The sequence below is a fragment of the Nycticebus coucang genome, chromosome 21, assembly GCF_027406575.1.
Source record: "Nycticebus coucang isolate mNycCou1 chromosome 21, mNycCou1.pri, whole genome shotgun sequence".
In the NCBI taxonomy this organism is placed as follows: Eukaryota; Metazoa; Chordata; class Mammalia; order Primates; family Lorisidae; genus Nycticebus; species Nycticebus coucang.
Window position 1 is genome coordinate 21,580,297 of NC_069800.1, and position 18,452 is coordinate 21,598,748.

Consider the following 18,452-nt stretch of genomic DNA (forward strand, 5'->3'; position numbering starts at 1 on the left):
TGCCTGGAGAGGGCACAGAAGCTCTTCACACCACCATGCCTCATCTTATACATCTCTTCACTTGCATCCTTTATAATATCCTCTATAACAAATCAGTAAATGTGCTTCCCTGTGTTGTAAGCCATTCTGGCACATTAATCAATCTCAAAAAGGAGATCATGGTAACCCAAACTTGGAGCCAGCTGGTCGAAAGTTCCAGAGGCCCAGACTTGCATGCAATTCATGTCTGCAGCAGGAGTGGAGGTTGGGGGAAGTCTTGGGGACTGATCCCTCTACCTATGGGATCTGATGTTATTTCCAGGAAGATAGTTATAGAATTAAACTGAATTAGAGGACACCTAGCTGGTGTCTGCTACAGATCTGAATGTTGGCTTGGTGTGTGGGGAGAACTCCCCCCCAACACAATTGGTCACAGAAGTCCTCCTATGTTGATTGTTGTTGAGTTAGAAAATAGGAAAAACACTTTTAAGTTTTTTCATATACAACATCAAAAGATTTGAAATCTCAGCTCTACTTAGTATGTACCTAAAACCAAACCACTTACCCTTCGTAGCTCAGTTTCCATATCTGTAAAATGGGGTTATTAACACTACCCATCTCACAATGTTGTTATCAGGATTAAATAAGATGATATACATGAAAACAGTACACCTTTCTTGAAAACATAAGTTACTACTATTATGGTCAAGAAAAGTCTGTCATATGTTTCTAGAGATTTTTCTAGATTATCACTGATCTCCTATTTTGCTGACAAAGAGGTATCTCCAACTGACTATGAAATCTGTTTTCTTTTGTTTGTTTGTTTGTTTTGTTTTTTAAGAGACAGAGTTTCACTTTGTCACCCTAGGTACAGTGCTGTGGCATCACAGCTCATAGCAAACTCCAGCTCTTGGGCTTAGGCAATTCTATTGTCTCAGCCTCTTAAGTAGCTGGTACTACAGGCGCCCACCACAACGCCCAGCTATTTTCTTGTTGCAGTTGGGCTGGGGCCGGGACCAGGTTCGAACCCACCACCCTCGGTATATGGAGCCAGCCCTACTCACTGAGCCACAGGCGCCGCCCTGATTATGCACTTTGAAGAGGCCAAGGCAGGTGGATTGCCTGAGCTCACAGGTTCCAGACCTACCTGAGCCAGAGGGAGACTCTGTCTCTAAAAAATAGCTGGGTGTTGTGGCAGGCGCCTGTAGTCCCAGCTACTCGGAAGGCTGAGGCAAAAGAATCACTTGAGCCCAAGAGTTTGAGGTTGCTGTAAGCTATGACGCCCCGGCACTCTACCAAGGGCAACAAAATGAGACTCTGTCTCAAACAAAAAACAAGAAATGTTATTATTCATATGTCACTTTCAAAATGTTTCCCAACACTTTCTCTTTCGACTTCCTGTTATGAAGGAGGGTTGTCTTCTAGGAACACCATAACAAAGAAAATGTGATTAACGTTAAATGTGCAGAACATTTTCTAAAGGAAGTTTGACTTTGCTTCTAGAGGTTTTGAGTAGTTCAAGTTACAATTCTGCCAAAAGTTAGAAAAAGGGCTGGATGGTTCCATAAAGTCTCTATAACCTGTGGTTTATAACAAGACAAACTTAAGAGATTATATTGACATTTTTCAATTAGTATACCTTTCATGAGCACAGAAAATTTTGTGTTTATTCTAAAATACACTTTTTGGTGATTTTACCTGGAATAAATCAGAAATATGTTTTATACCACAACTACAAAGAGCACCAAGAGAGTAAATGTTTATTCTTTATGGAGGCTTTGCAATACACAGACGTATGGAAAAAAAAATATATATATATACATTTTTCTTCTATATAATATTAAGACACAAACCTCTACCTTAATATACAGTAAATAAATTATACATACGTTTTCATATGTCCCAAACTAAATGTTCATAATTTTTACTAATGAAACTAAACTCCAAGTCAGGTACTAACAGAAAAGTACAGGAAAAATATGCAATCCTAAGTACATAGTATATAGATTTAACAAGAAGACAACTGGGAAAACTAGAAAAAAATTGAGGGAAAAATCACTCCCTTGTTGAATGTTTGACAAAAATCAAAAACTGTTTTTAGATGCAGCCACTTGTAACTGCATTAAATCACTGTATATACTCTCATTCCCTATTAAAAATAACATTGTGCTTTTTCAGCAAGGCTGATTTATTAAAAGTATTCCCCAGTGCCAAAGGAACTAGTAAAAAACTCTACTAACTACAGTTTCTGACTAAAACACATTTTATATCTACATGCCAACATGACAGTTTTCATGAGGAATCCAAAGAGACCTACATTCTAAAACACCTGAAGAGTGGGTGTCAAAGGAACGAATCCACCACTGAATTTAATATTAGCTCATCTGCTGCTGAAAACAGTAGTGGCATTTGAAATTCTAATTCCTTTCTCCTACTTAACATGACTATCAAATCTTAATTTAGCATAGTCTTGGAATTACAACTACTGTACTTTTTGTTTGGGGACTTTTGGTTAAATTAGAAACAAAAAAGAATTTTCACACTTACCAATCACTTTCTTAAGAACTTCAAAGTTCTCTACAAATAGTCTTAATAAACCAATGACTTTTCTAAATGTTTCTTATATTAGACATAGGAGAAGCCTTGCCTTTAGGAAGTGTGCTATCTGAAGATTGTAAGGCATAAAAATACAATCTAATGAAAGTTTACTGCTGTTAAAGTATAGAGAAAGATGCAATTACATCCGTTTATATGAATCAAGGAAGACCTCATGAAGGAGGTACAATTAAGGCCTGGTGTTAAAAGATAAAAAGGAATTCAAAAAGAAAGAAAAGTAGATATTGGTCACGGAGAGAGAAAACGGTGAACAGAAGCACAGAGATAAAGTGGGCAGTGCTTCTCAGCCTTGGCTTGGTCTGAATCACTTGTGGACATTTTTATTAAATTAACCAGGCCAAAATACAGACTTACTAAATTAAAATCTCCCAGGTTAAAGCTGAGCATCTACATTTTTCAAAATTCCAAAGATTATTCTGATGTGGTTGAGGATCACTGATTTAAGAGGTATTTGGATAAAGATTAATAGTCCAGGTAAAATTCAGGGTCCCTGAAGGAGGTAAGACTAGAAAGTTTTTTTACTAAATATGTTAAGCTTTGTTGTTGTGAACAAAGTTAGTGTGTTGAACTCTAAGCTGAGAAGTCTGCATTGATATTCTTTGCCAATGATTTTTGAGCAGGTGTATAGACAATCAGCACAATTCAGGAATATTTTGTAGAAATAAATAATATTGCATGAAGAATGAATGAGGAGACTCGGGGAGCCAGAAGGCAAGTGAGAAGGCTATGCAGCATTCCAGGCAAGAGAAAATAAGAGACTAAACAGTACACTGCCAGTGGAGTTGGGGGTGGGGTGGGGGAGCCTAATTCAAAAGACAAGAAAAGAGTAGAATGTTGAAGATGACGAAGATTTCATTTTTTTAAATATTTATTTATTTAGATGATGAAGATTTTAGATTTCTAGCACATTCTGGATTATTCCAGAATGTTGGCAATGCAATTAACAAAGATGAAAAACAATTGAAGAGAAGCAGATGTCAGCGTATTTTGCAAAGACTGGGTTTGAGTAGGTGACTATGTGCACGGTACAGGGTCACATATGCTAATTACCTGTAGTGCCCTCTTTAATCCTTCACAGTGATCCAGTTTAGATAATAAATTGAAATCACCTTGGGTTTAAAGTCCTTTTATGTTACCTTTCTAGAAATGTATATAGGAGGTTAGAAGTGAGGTCCTCAGCCTCGGGGAAGGGAATCTATATCTAAGGTTATTTTTAAAGTTGAGAGGGCAGGGCGGCGCCTGTGGCTCAGTGAGTAGGGCGCCGGCCCCATATGCCGAGGGTGGCGGGTTCAAACCCAGCCCCAGCCAAACTGCAACAAAAAATGGCCGGGCATTGTGGCGGGCGCCTGTAGTCCCAGCTGCTCGGGAGGCTGAGGCAAGAGAATCACGTAAGCCCAGGAGCTGGAGTTTGCTGTGAGCCGTGTGACGACACGGCACTCTACCGAGGGTGGTACAATGAGACTCTGTCTCTACAAAAAAACAAACAAACAAAAAAAAAATAAAAAAATAAAGTTGAGAGGGCAGATGAGATAATCAGCAGAAAGTGAGCAGAAGAGAAAAGAGATGCCAAAGAATGTCTACCCTTTGCACAGAGAGAAGAGGAAGAGCAATCCAAAATAATGGCACAAACAAAAAGAAAAGGGAAAATTAAAAAAGTTATAAAGTAAAAGAACTAAAAGTATTAAAAAAGGAAGATGTAAAAATGTTGTCAAGATAACGACATACGTGTGTAGAAGAGGGCACCACTGAACAGAGAAAAAGCAGAGACCCTCAGAGATGACGAAGGCACGGTCTTAGGGCAATGAGGCAAAAGTCTAGGGTGATGGGATAATGGGAGATAAAGACAACATAAACAATGATTAAGACTACTCCTTCAGGAAATTAAGAGAGTGAAGGAATCTTGGTGAATCAAGTGGAGGAACAAGATAGATAAAAAGGAGGTGACTACCAAGAGGGAGACTTATTAACCTACACAATAAAATGGGAAATAGGAATTTATAATGAGGACAGGAAATAGATTTAATTAGGTGAAAGAAAATTAAGATGCACAAAAAAGTAGGGGTCCAATTTATGGCTGCAACTCTAAGATGGCAGAAATAAAGGCTATGACTGAGAAGCTACAGTTTTGTAAGAATTAAAACAAGAAAAACAAAGTCACTGAGAGTGGTGGAAAGCATTGGTGTGAAGGTCAGGTTTAACTCAGCTCCTACAGAAAATGGGTAAATGTCCCCAGAGATAATGAGGACAGAGAAAAAGATGAGATTAGGGACGCAGATGTACAACACAAACTTTAAAAGGTTTTAAAGTAATGATGATAGAAACATAGATCTTTCAGGCTTGGGGGGAAAAATGTTGAGATTATCTACCTACATTCCACAACCCTCCCTTCTGCTAGTCTCATTAAACAGTAGTAGTAAGAGATGGAGCAGGTAACAGGGAGGGGTCATCCTCAAGCAATAAATGTCAGTTAATTCAAGATTGTGGAAACAATGCTAAGAAAAATATCAGTCACATGGGACTGGAACCCAAAAGAAAAAGACTGCAATGGGCCCAGCAAAAGCAGTTAAAAGATGGGCCAGAAAGGAGGTCCTACTCTTAGATGGAAAGGGACATGAAACAGGAAGGCAGAGCAGGGAAGAGTATTGTGCCTGGGATTCTACCAGAGGATCACAGATAAAAAGATTACTGGGCATGAGAGACAGGTGAAAACTCTTAAATAGTATAGACATTATGAACAAATGAAAAAGAACTATAATGATCAAATTAACCTTGCTCTATTTGAACATTAACACAAAATTAAATCCAACTTCATCTCAAAGTACACACTAAAGAACTATTTCTACCTATGCACACTTTCACCACAAGTATCACAGGAGTCGGGTGGGGCAAAGGGGTAAGCAAGACACGTTATGTACTTCATCCACTCCCTAACCCCCCATTTCATTTTTATATTGTACAGATAAAATAAGATTAGAAATGAAGTTTAGGACTGCCTTGAAAGCTTTTTTTCTTTGTCTTGTTTAAGAGGCTTCAAAAGGAAGCATGCATTGACTTGAATAAAGACGATTTAAAAAAACAGGAAGCATGCAGCAGCCACGGGGGTATGGAAGTTAAGGATAATGGGATTTTACAGACTGGTTGTGTGCACATATAAAAGCAGTTCTTCTTTTTCAGTGACAGCTGGCTGGAGTGGAGGGAGGATAGTCTAGGCAATTACTACCCGGAGTAATTACCTGTTGAATGTACACTGGGGCTCTGATAATTATGACATTACAAAGCCCAGGCTACTTCATATCAATGTTCCATTAAAAAGCCTGGAATCACTGCTGGAATTCCATGTTTTGATTTCTTTGATAAGGGGACCAATGTTAATGTCTATACACAATAAAGATTAAGTAAAACAAAAATCTAACAAAATTCTCCCTTTTTAAAATATGTTCTGTAAATACTAGTGATGACTTATGCATACAGTGGACTTAATAAGTGCCAAATGATTGTTACCCCTGCTGCCGATCCTCCCATTTATTGAGGACTTCATCAAGTTGAATGCTATAAGTACTTACATATTTTAATCTCATTTAATTCACACAGTAACTTTACAAATAGGAATTATTGTCTTTGTTTTTCAGATAAACAAGTTAAGATTTGAATAGGATATAAAGATTTGTTATTCATTCATCAATAACAATGGTGTATTAAGTATCTACTCAATAACTGTGCTTGGGGCCATAAGCAAAAAGACGTAGGGGAGGGCAGAAATTCAGATATTAAACAAAAACCAAATGAATATAAAATGAAAAATTATCGACAGGTGCCATGGAAGAAAAAAACTCATTCGTGGTCTATGGGTGAGCATACAAAAGAAACTCTTTAGATTAGGTGGCAAGAGAAAGCCTACGACCTGAGAGGTAAAGAGTCAGCCATGTGAAGAGTAAGATGGAAAGTATTCTGAGCACAGGAAACATGGTGCTTAGGAAATCAGCTTAGTATGTTTAAGGATTGAAAGGATGCCATGTGACTCATGCTCAATGAGCCAGATGTAGGTGGTATGAGCAAGGCAGGCCTGAGGAAGGAGTCTAGACTTCCTTCTAGTATAAGAGAAAGTCAATAGAGAGTTTTTTGTTTGTTTGTTTGTTTGGTTTTGAGACAGTCTCACTATGTTGCCCTTGGTAGAGTGCCATGGCATCTTAGGTCACAACAACCTCAAACTCTTGGGCTCAAGCGACCCTCTTGCCTCAGCTTCCCAAGTATCTGGGACTACAGGCTATTTTTTAGAGATGGGGTCTCCCTCTGGCTCAGGCTGGTCTCGAACTCATGAGCTTAGGCGATCTACCTGCCTTGGCCTCCCAAGTGCTGGGATTATGAGCTGCTGCTGAATAGAGGGTTTTTAACAGGGTAGGGAAGAGAAGGGAAAAAGGTGAGAGGGGAGGAGGAGGAAGAAGAAGAGAAAATGAAAGAGGAAGAGAATGTGTGAGGATCAGACTGTCAAAATGTCATTATGTGTAATAAGGTCACTCCAGCTACCATACAGAGAAAAATTAGTAGTGTGGAACAGGATGGTGATAATGAGTAGAGAGAGGTGAAAAGATGCCCAATATATTATATTTTGACGCTATAATGGAATCCTTCTTAACGTTGTATAGTTAGTAAAAGTGGAACAAGAATTGTTTGCTCCTAAAGCTTGAGTTTTTAACCACTCTCTTAAATAAACAATGAGCAGAAACACTTCTTTGTCACTTTATAAAAAGGTTGAGTAGGGGAAAAAATACTTCCTTTTATTGAGAAAACAGCTAGAAAACATTTTCAGATTATTCTCAAAATATTTAATGGAGTAAACGTGAGGCTTTCTCCTAAGACTTACCGATCTCTGCCCCATAATGGCTGAATGGTAACTTCTGATCATCAATAGTCAATAGTCAATGACCAACTACCCTTATAGTAAACTTGCCTTTCTCTCAGCTTTCAATAAATTTCAACTCAGAGTTGGCAGACAATTATTAACATCTACATTCACTACAACATCTTTCATGCTTCCACTGCCTCTTCCAAGAGCCATGGTATGACAGAATAGAAGTGCCAGGTCACAGAAGCTTTCCTCAGACTTCGCCCTCAATTTGAGACATTTTACTTATGAATGTACCACTGCCCAGTTTACAAAGGTAAAGAAGACCAAATATGTTTAATGTTTTTTCACTAATCTTTAAACAAATCTTAGAATTATTTATTTTTTTTTTTTTGTAGAGACAGAGTCTCACTTTATGGCCCTCGGTAGAGTGCCATGGCCTCACACAGCTCACAGCAACCTCCAACTCCTGGGCTTAAGCGATTCTCTTGCCTCAGCCTCCCGAGTAGCTGGGACTACAGGCGCCCGCCACAACGCCCGGCTATTTTTTGGTTGCAGTTTTGGCCGGGGGCCGGGTTTGAACCCGCCACCCTCGGTATATGGGGCCGGCGCCTTACGGACTGAGCCACAGGCGCCGCCCAAATCTTAGAATTATTGAAATGTTTTATTTAAAGTACACTTACCAGACATACATAAAGATAGGTATTAGAAATCTATATTTATTCTATGCCTTTAACCAATTTTAGAGCTAGAAGAGACTTCATAAATTTTGGTGATGTGGATTAACCATTCATTTTTTTAACACCTAATTGTTTTAAAACAATAAAAAATCTGAAAACAAAAAAATCTGTAATTGAACTATAACTAGTTTACAGTTTTTTAAAAGTCCATGATGAGAAAACATATAGCTAATCTATGTTTTTGGTTTTTTGTTTTTGGCCAGGCTTATGGGTCCGGTGCCCTACTCCTTTGAGCCACAGGCACTGCCCTAATCTATGAATCACAATATGTTTCTAGCTACTTGGCTAACTACTAATTTATAGTATTTATAAGAGTTAAATGCTTCTTCTTAATCATTATTTTTATATAATATATTTAATATTTACCTTCCATGTTACTATACATCTTCCCCATTAAAATGCAAACCCCATAAGGACAAGGAATTTTTTTTCCTCTTGTTTTACTAGTAAATATTTTCAACATATAGAACAATGTAGTAGAAATTTACAAATATTTGTTAGATGAAAGAATAAAAGAATGAATGAGCTTCAAATGGTTATTCAAGTATTGTCTGAGACAACCCTGGTGAAAACTCTTTGTTACCTGTAAACCATTCTACAAATACAGAGTGCTATCACTTACTACAAAATAACTGGCACAGACCATTTACTAAGCATCTCACATCCATTATCTCCTTCACATCACAATTCATAAAAGAAACTGAAGTTCAAACAGATAATGCAACTTGCCCAATATAACACAGTACAAATGTGTTATATTAGAATTAGAATTCCAACAAAAAGGATGATTCCAAATCCAGGTATCTTGACTCCAGACCTCCTGCCTTTTCCATCTTGCTCTCATCATTGTGACATGCAGACTCCAAGTGTATAAAACAAAATATACTGGAATACTCTATTAAATTATATGTACAACTGCTAATTGAAATGATGGTTAAGATCATTATATTTGAATTTTAAAGACCTGGATGTGCATCCAGTTTTTGCCACCTACTTGAGATATGGCCTTGGGCAATTTTGCCAACCTTTTTAAGCCTTTGTTTCACCTTCTGTAAAATAGGATAATAATAGTGGCTATCTACATGTAAAGAAAAAATTATATATTTAAAGTAGAACACTGAACTCTTACCTGGCTCTTAGTAAATGCCCAATATTTTATTTTTACCTTTGATGTTAAAGAAACATTCTCCTGGTATCTGATATGAGACCTGACATTTGAATATAGGGTGACAAAAGGTGGAAAATAGAGAAAAAATAGAAATATCTGCATTTCTATCTTCCCTCTGTACTCTGCAATGATTTTATAGAAGCCAGCGCCAACAAAGGTATATTTTTCTCCTCTCCCCAACACAGGACTAGGTTTATTTATTACTCTAGTGTGCTCTGGTAAAGGTATAAGTGGAAATGTTAATTGTAAAGGGTTGCTATCTTAAAGCTGTTAAAATGGTAAATAAGTTTTCTTTGCATTTTTCAGAATCTCAGTAAAATTTTTTGCTAAATAATAACAGCTATCTAGATGGTTGCTTGTTAAGTCAAAGGCACAGAGCTATTAAAATGCATCTGTGTATATGTTTCAGATTCCCTGCTGGTGGGAATCATTCTTATTAAGAAAGTGTTAACAGCCAGGTACATGTCTTAGGCAACTATAGTCTCCTGTTAAAAGCAAAAGAGCAAATTACAACATGTAGGCTATTCCCTTCTAGTTGTGACTCTAAATTAGTATGCTCTTGCTCTTAAAGGGCTGGGGTAGGGATTTGGGGAGGATATCTATTCTCTGGTTTTATAAATATGTTTAAACAAGACATTTTCATTTCATAGTTTATCAGTTGCTGGTCATTTCTACCTATTGAAATTTAGTTAACATATTTCTTCAGAAAACTTCTACATGAATTTTAACAATATACTTAACGGATTAGGTCTAAGAGTGAAATTTAGGTTTTAGTATTTATTATAGTACAATAGTATTACCTAGAAGAAGTGCACTAGTTTATAACCACAATCAACTTTCTCACTTCCCAGAAAAATTTCACACATTTTTCTCCAATTCTTCATTTTTCCTTAAAGTCTCAGACAGAGAGGGAGCAGTTGAAGCCCTTAAAACCAATTAACACTTCACTTTCATTTGGAGACAAAAAAGAGGGGGAAAAAAGAGGCACAAGGGAAAATCTAAATCTTTAATGTGTGCAAGCAAATTCATAAATCATTTTCAAAGTGAAGGAAAAAGTTTACTCAGGACAAAATGAATATGTGTGGAATAGTTAGTGTTCAAATGAAGGAAATTAAGTGTACTTGCTTACCAAATAAGAACAAGAAATACACAGTTAAGAATCACGAAAATCATGTTATTCCTTAGCTCTGCTTCAGCCAGACTATGATAGATAGAATAATTAACTTATGATTTAAAATCTTTCAGGACAAGAAATTCTATAGTATATTTTAGAATCTCTTCTAAAATGTAATGTAGACACTAAAGTGTTTTTAACACAAATGTTAAATATAGGCATTTTTTAATGTAGGCATTAAAGTGCTATATAATTACCTTCCAGAAAACTTCCCAGCAACTGCTATTATCTATAAAAAAATACTGAGGGAATGACAAGACACCAGCATTCTCAAACATGTTATTCTTGCACATAGGGGTAGTGGTTAAGAGAACAAAGTTCTCAAGTTGAGCCACTCTGATTTCAAACCACATTGGTTCTACCACTTACCAGCAGATTGACTATGGGTCAATTATTTAATCTCTCTGGATTTGCTTTTCTTAATCCTACTTTATAGGATTTGTAAATGAATTAAGTACTTAGTAAAGTAATACTTAAAACATTAGTTAGTACATAGCATTTGGCAGTTGCAGGCAATAGAGCGTGTCCATAAAGTTCGTGTGCAATTTAAAATTGCACACTATGTTAAACTGTACTCGAATTTTATGGCCACCCTGTATATTACAGGGGTTAATTGTGTAGATTCTGAAATTTGACTTCTTGGGTTCAAATTCAAGCTTTCTCACTTGTTACTTATTTGGCCCTGGTCAAATCATTTCACCTCTCCATATTAATATTAGTAAATACATGAAAAAGATTAGAACAGTACTTTGCTCATGGTAAGAGCTCAGAAAATAATAATAATTTTAATATTACTATTACTGAAATCTCATAGAAGCTGAAATTTAAAGAGAATATCAGAGCAATTTTCTCTTCTGCTATTTGAGTTGATTAGCATTAGAAATAAATGATTGCTATCAACTCAATCCATATCCATAAATGTTTCCCATACACAAATATGCAATTAGGCATTGATCAGGCTCCTGGTGCAGACACACTAGTTTCAGGTTTCCCACACTTATCTGATGATGCAAATCACCCAGAGATTGTGACTGAGCAGGTCTGAGACAGAGTGGGAGGCTTGGAATCCATGTGCATAATCAGCTTCCCAGAGGAGTCCTATAGCTAGGCAGGTTGGAATCCCTGAGTCAGTTGAAACTGTGCCCAACCACAGAACATGGAAAATAATATCTAGCAGTCACACCTACCAAACAGATTTTTGTTTTATAAATATTATGTAATGAAAATGAGAATTTTGAAAATGATTTTTTTACAAAACAAATACAGGGTGTCCATAAATTCTGTGTGCAATTTAATATAGTTGTGTATTTTAAGTTCCACATGTACTTTTTGGACACCATGTATTTTATTGAGTATTTATCAGTGTCAAATATTGATTAAGAGGCAATTGGACATGCATTATAACATAAATCATACAACTGTATGGAAGTTAATTGGGGAGAAAAACTTATTCTTAAAAATTAAAATCATTTGGCAGGGAACAATAGTAAAAATGGGCACACAGTCATGCATCGCTCATAGGGTGCATTTCGGAACACAGGAGTGTACTAACACAAACTTAGGTGGTACATTCTATAATACACCCTGGCTATGTGGTATAGCCTATTGCTCGTAGGCAACAAACCTGTATGGCAGGTTATTGTACTGAATACTGTAGGCAAATGGAACACAATGGTAAGTATTAGTGTATCTGAACACATCTAAACTGAAAAAAGGTATAGTAAGAATATAGTATGAAAGATAAGGAATGGTACAACTGCGTAGAGAACTTACCATGGAGTTTATAAGACTGGAAGTTGCCTGGGTGAGTGAATATGGTTTTTTTGTTTTGTTTTGTTTTGTTTTTTTGTGCCAGGGCTGGGTTTGAACCCGCCACCTCCGGCATATGGGACCGGTGCCCTACCCGCTGAGCCACAGGCACCACCCCTGGGTGAGTGAATATGAAGGCCTCATACGTTACTATACACTACAGTAGAGTTTATAAACACTGAACTTTTAGGCTACACTAAATTTATTAAGAAATATTTTCTTTAATGAGATCTTAGCTTACTGTAAAGTTTTTTAAAACTTTGTCTAAACTTTTTATAAAAGACTTTATAAACTTAATTTTTATAATATACTCTTATAATAACATGTAACTTAAAACACAAACACATTGTATAGCTGTACAAAAATATTTTCTTTCTTTATATCCTTAGTCTATAAGCTTTTTTCTATTTCTTAATTTTTTTTTTTATTTTTTAGTCATTTTTTTAAAAACTAAGCAATAAACACACACATGACCCCAGGCCTACACAGGGTCAAGATTACCAATATCACTGTCTTCCACTTCTACATTTTGTTCCACTGGAAGGTCTTCAAGCGCGTAACATTAATAGGAGCTGTCATCTCCTATGATAAAAATGCTTCTCATCAGCCCATGGAATTTACTCCAAAATCGATCACATCTTAGGTCACAAGTCTAACCTCAGTAAATTTAAAGGAATAGAAATTATTCCATGCATCTTCTCGGACCATCATGGAATAAAACTTGAGCTGAGTAACAATAGGAATCTGCATACTCATACAAAAACATGGAAGTTAAATAACCTTATGCTGAATGATAGCTGGGTCAGAGATGAGATTAAGAAAGAAATCGCCAACTTTTTGGAACAAAACAACAATGAAGACATGAACTATCAGAACCTCTGGGACACCGCAAAGGCAGTTCTAAGAGGGAAATTTATAGCACTGCAAGCCTTCCTCAAGAGAACGGAAAGAGATGAAGTTAACAACTTAATGGGACATCTCAAGCCACTGGAAAAGGAAGAACATTCCAACCCCAAACCCAGTAGAAGAAAAGAAATAACCAAAATTAGAGCAGAATTAAATGAAATTGAAAACAAAAGAATAATACAACAGATCAATAAATCAAAAAGCTGGTTTTTCGAAAAGGTCAATAAAATAGATAAACCTTTGGCCAACCTAATCAGGAAAAAAAGAGTAAAATCTCTAATCTCATCAATCAGAAACAACAAAGACGAAATAACAATAGACTCCACAGAAATCCAAAAAATCCTTAATGAATATTACAAGAAACTGTATTCTCAGAAATATGAAAATCTGAAGGAAATTGACCGATACTTGGAAGCTCGTCACCTTCCAAGACTTAGCCAGAATCAAGTGGAAATGTTGAACAGGCCCATATCAAGTTCGGAAATAGCATCAAGCATACAAAACCTCCCTAAAAAGAAAAGCCCGGGACCAGATAGTTTCACGTCAGAATTCTACCAAACTTTTAAAGAGGAATTAGTACCTATATTACTCAACATGTTCCAAAAGGTAGAAAAAGAAGGAAGACTACCTAACACGTTCTATGAAGCAAACATCACCCTGATCCCCAAACCAGGAAAAGACCCAACAAGAAAAGAAAATTATAGACCAATATCACTAATGGATATAGATGCAAAAATATTCAACAAGATCCTAACAAACAGAATCCAGCAACACATCAAACAAATTATACATCATGACCAAGTCGGTTTTATCCCAGGGTCTCAAGGTTGGTTCAATATACATAAATCTATAAATGTAATCCAGCACATAAACAAATTAAAAAACAAAGACCATATGATTCTCTCAATTGATGCAGAAAAAGCTTTTGATAATATCCAGCATCCCTTCATGATCAGAACACTTAAGAAAATCAGTATAGAAGGGACATTTCTTAAACTGATAGAGACCATCTACAGCAAACCCACAGCCAATATCATATTGAATGGAGTTAAATTGGAATCATTTCCACTCAGATCAGGAACCAGACAAGGCTGCCCATTGTCTCCATTGCTTTTTAACATTGTAATGGAAGTTTTAGCCACTGCAATTAGGGAAGAAAAGGCGATCAAGGGTATCCATATAGGGTCAGAAGAGATCAAACTTTCGCTCTTCGCAGATGATATGATTGTATATCTGGAAAACACTAGGGACTCTACTACAAAACTCTTAGAAGTGATCAAGGAATACAGCAGCATCTCAGATTACAAAATCAACATTCATAAATCGGTAGTCTTTATATATACCAACAATAGTCAAGTTGAAAAAACAGTTAAGGACTCTATCCCATTCACAGTAGTGCCAAAGAAGATGAAATATTTGGGAATTTATCTAACAAAGGACATGAAAGATCTCTATAAAGAGAACTATGAAACTCTAAGAAAAGAAATAGCTGAAAATATTAACAAATGGAAAAACATACCATGGTCATGGCTGGGAAGAATCAACATTGTTAAAATGTCCATATTTCCCAAAGCGATATATAATTTCAATGCAATCCCTATTAAAGCTTCACTGTCATACTTTAAAGATCTTGAAAAAACAATACTTTGTTTTATATGGAATCAGAAAAAACCTTGAATAGCCAAGACATTACTCAGAAATAAAAACAAAGCAGGAGGAATTACACTACCAGACCTCAGACTATACTACAAATCAATAGTGATCAAAACAGCATGGTATTTGCACAGAAACAGAGAAGTAGATGTCTGCAACAGAATAGAGAAGCAAGAGATGAACCCAGCTACTTACCGTTATTTAATCTTTGACAAGCCAATTAAAAACATTCAGTGGGGACTCTCACATGAAAGCTATAACCCAGCTACAACTTAACAATAGGGGGAAGTGGGAAAGGGGGGGGTGGGTAGAGGGAGGGGGATCGGTGGGATCACACCTGTGGTGCATATTATAGGAGTATTTGCGAAACTTGGTAAATGTAGAATGTAAATGTTTTGGCACAGTAACTGAGATAACGCTGGAAAGGCTATGTTAACCACTGTGATAAAAATGTGTCAAATGGTTTATGAAGTGAGTGTATGATGCCCCATAATCATATCATTGTATACAGTTATGATTTAATAAAAAAATTTAAAAAAAATAAAAATAAAAAATAAAATAAAAACATTCAGTGGGGAAGAGATTCCCTATTGAACAAATGGTGCTGGGTGAACTGGCTGGCAACCTGTAGAAGACTGAAACTGGACCCACACCTTTCACCATTAACTAAGATAGACTCTCACTGGATCAAAGATTTAAACTTAAGACATGAAACTATAAAGATACTAGAGGAGAGTGCAGGGAAAACCCTTGAAGAAATTGGTCTGGGTGAGTATTTTATGAGGAGGACCCCCCGGGCAATTGAAGCAGCTTCAAAAATACACCACTGGGACTTGATCAAACTAAAAAGCTTCTGCACAGCCAAGAACACAGTAAGTAAAGCAAGTAAACAGCCCTCAGAATGGGAGAAGATATTTGCAGGTTATGTCTCCGACAAAGGTTTAATAACCAGAATCCACAGAGAACTCAAACGCATTAGCAAGAATAGAACAAGGGATCCCATTGCAGGCTTGGCAAGGGATTTGAAGAGAAACTTCTCTGAAGAAGACAGGTGCGCGGCCTTCAGACATAAGGAAAAATGCTCATCATCTTTAATCCTCAGAGAAATGCAAATCAAAACTACTTTGAGATACCATCTAACTCCAGTGAGACTAGCCTATATCACAAAATCCCAAGACCAGAGATGTTGGCGCGGATGTGGAGAAAAGGGAACACTTTTGCACTGCTGGTGGGAATGCAAATTAATACATTCCTTTTGGAAAGAGATATGGAGAACACTTAGAGATCTAAAAATAGATCTGCCATTCAATCCTGTAATCCCTCTACTGGGCATATACCCAGAAGACCAAAAATCACATCATAACAAAGATATTTGTACCAGAATGTTTATTGCACCCCAATTCATAATTGCTAAATCATGGAAGAAGCCCAAGTGCCCATCGATCCACGGATGGATTAATAAATTGTGGTATATGTACACTGTGGAATATTATGCAGCCTTAAAGAAAGATGGAGACTTTACCTCTTTCATGTTTACATGGATGGAGCTGGAACATATTCTTAGTAAAGTATCTCAAGAATGGAAGAAAAAGTACCCAATGTACTCAGCCCTACTATGAAACTAATTTAGGGTTTTCACATGAAAGCTATAACCCAGGTACAACCTAAGAATAGGGGGGAGGGAGAAAGGGAAGGGAAGGAGGGGGGAGGTGGGTAGAGGAAAGGGGATTGGTGGGATTACACCAGTGGTGCATCTTACAAGGGTATATGTGAAACTTGGTAAACGGTCTGTGAAGCTAGTGAATGATGCCCCATGAATATATCAATGTACACAGCTATGATTTAATAAAATAAATAAATAAATAAATAAATAAATAAAAATGCAGCCTCTGGAATCTCCTGAAGGAACTGCCTGAGGTTTTTTTTAATAAGTAGAAAGAACACACTCTAAAATAACAATAAAAACTATAGTAAATACATAAACCACTAATAATCATTTATTAACCAAGTCTGTACTGCACAAAATGGTCTGTGCTATGTACATTGTACTGTACCCTCTATTGTATGTGCAGTACAGCATCACCATAAGCACGTGAGCAACGTGTTGTGCTATGACCTTACAATGGCTATGACTTCACTAGGCAATGGGAATTTTTCAGTTCCATTATAATCTTATGGGATCACCACTGTATGTGTGTGGTCCATTGTTGATTGATACAAGTTACAGAGCACATGACTATAATTATATGCTACCATTTGTCCTGAAGAGTTCATCAAACATAAAGACATGGTCCTGTAGGCCAAGAGGTCTGATTCTTCAGGAGGTCTGTTATAATTATTCAGTACACTGCTGCCACTGCTAATGGACTAACACTGTTAATAATTCAAGAACATTCAAATAAATTCACTACAAAAAATAATTTAAAGAGTATAACCATTATTTTCCCTTGATACTTCTCAACATTAGTCTTTAGAAACAAATTATAGTTTGAGTTAAATAAGCATAAACATGGGTATGAGTTTTTTCAAGAAAAAGATAAAAGGAAATGAGCTTCCTTTCCCACTAGCCCCCATGCCTACCCCACATACCTATCACATATATTCTCAAACAAAACATGAGCAACTTCTACAACTGAAGTATCTGGAATCTACATGCTAGCAGAAACACAAGCAAAGCAACTGTATATGGAAATCCTAGTGCAATAACACCAAAAATAACACTAATATTATTGTACTGAATGAAGAACACTTATGAGTTTATAGAATAGCATCATAGTTCATTATTAATTAGCGAATGTGATCAAGAAGATATGTAACTTTATTATTTTTTGTTCATTTATACAGTTTTTATAATATTCAAGGTTAATACAGGAAATCATTAGATTAAACAGTGAAATAAGTAATTCTCTGTGATCTGGCTAGAAAATTTCTAGGTAATAAATGAATTTAGAAAACAATGGACTTAAATGCAGGCATACTTTTTCAAATATTACTGGTCCATAGGCATATGAGTTAAAACATGGCATATGAGTTAAAATAAAACATGTAATAGGAATTAATTAGGTATTATTTTTACCAAGGGAATAGGCACAAAACCAAATTCTGTAGTTATCCACTGCCCCAAGGATTAAGAAAATAAAGGGTCTCTTCGGACTATCAGAACTATTCCTGACAGGTTATTTTTGAGGGATGAGATACTTTTTTTCTTTTTACCTTTCTCACTTTTCAAAGTTCCCTGTAAGAAAGTACTATAGACTTTTTATACTATGGACTGAATTCCTTCATTTAAGAAAATTACCTGAAGGGTCCAATTTATTTGAATATTATATTAAAGACATTTAAAAACTTTTTCCTTGAAGGGGTTGAATCCTGTTCTTCAAAGAATTGCCTTGGGTAATCCTCATTTTGCCCAGTAAAAAATAATGCAAGAAAAAAATAATAAAAGGGCTAAAATGCCATATGCTACTTCCAAATGTGGATCTTTAAAAGGATGGTCCACAGCTGCAATACTAAGTGATGATATCAACAGCTTCACTGGTAGTAATGGGAGAATTCCTGTTCATC

General features: G+C 36.3%; 1 protein-coding gene across 1 annotated transcript in view; it reads right to left on the minus strand.

Annotated features, from left to right (window-relative positions):
• MACROD2 (mono-ADP ribosylhydrolase 2) overlaps positions 1-18,452 on the minus strand; it is a 2,256,418-nt gene that overhangs the window by 1,878,564 nt on the left and 359,402 nt on the right. The gene's annotated exons all lie outside the window — the stretch shown is intronic.